At 44.7% G+C, this 1,223-nt stretch overlaps 1 pseudogene; it reads left to right on the forward strand.

Annotated features, from left to right (window-relative positions):
• The first annotated feature begins 271 nt into the window (after nt 1-271).
• LOC133382479 (5S ribosomal RNA) lies at nt 272-390 on the forward strand (annotated as a pseudogene).
• The last annotated feature ends 833 nt before the right edge of the window (nt 391-1,223 follow it).

Raw genomic sequence — 1,223 nt, forward strand, 5'->3', positions numbered from 1 at the left:
TGCAAGTTTGTTTCAAACCACACCCAGACAAAACAGTCTCAGTGCTTTGTAAGGAACTAGTGTGCACTTAGCAGAAGAGTGCTGATCCAGCCAAGATCCAACATGCCTTCCTTGTGGCATGGAGCACTGACACTGCTTTAAAAAATTGTAGGGGATGCTGATCGCTAATCTCTGCCATCTTATCCAGCTTGCCTCTTACTAATGCCATGTGAATTCCTGCAGTCCCCTCTACCACCACCTTTTAGTAAAGTCCCATTCATCTTAGATAATTGTCTAAGTAATTACTACCCTGAACACGCCCAATCTCATCTGATCTTGGAAGCTAAGCAGGGTCAGGCCTGGTTAGTACTTGGATGGGAGACTGCCTGGGAATACCAGGTGCCGTAGGCTTAAAGGAAGGCAATGGTAAACCACCTCTGAATACCCCTTATCATGAAACCCTATGAATACATCCAAAAGATCCATAGGGTCGCCATAAGTCGTAATCGATTTGAAGGCATATAACAACAAACAACAATGGACAGAGGACAGGCTGCAGGTGGCCAAGGTTAAGGACAATTCTAATATACTTGCAAAGAATGAGAAAGGAGGTGGGTGGCCAAAGATACATCTGTTTCCTGGTAAATAAGCATGTACCTGCCGCTGGAACAATGGTTTTGTGTAGGGTGAATACTGCTTTGTTTTGGATTTGTTACTGGGAAGGCTAGTTGCATAATCGTTTGAAGTGCTTGTCAGTAAGATGAAAACAGACCTTTGTGAATAACTAAACTATGGATCATCTTGATGCCAGTGTAGTATAATAGTTGGTACTGAACGGACACACACATTCCCATTCCCAAGCCATGAAGATGATTGGGTAATCTTGGACCAGTCATATAGTCTCGCTGCCCAACCTGCCTTCACAGGGCAGGGAAGAACCATGTACACTGCCTTGAGCTCCTTGGAGGAAAGGTGTAGGTGAGACAGAAATAAAATAATATTGTATGCTCTTAGTTCCTGCCAAACTCTCTGTTTTTAAAAATGGCTTATGACAGATATTCTGCGTTTCTACAGAACTCCCAGTGGCCACTTCCTGTCCAAGGGCCTGATGAGACCCATACCTGCTTAATCAGACCACACCTTGTTTTACTGGCCTCTTGTTAATTTATCTAATGGCAGGGGAGGCTGGTCATTAGGTGTGGGGAATAGTGCCCCCCCAGCAGGCTAGAGTACACCCAAACCCA

Source organism: Rhineura floridana, chromosome 3, assembly GCF_030035675.1.
Source record: "Rhineura floridana isolate rRhiFlo1 chromosome 3, rRhiFlo1.hap2, whole genome shotgun sequence".
Lineage (NCBI taxonomy): Eukaryota > Metazoa > Chordata > Lepidosauria > Squamata > Rhineuridae > Rhineura > Rhineura floridana.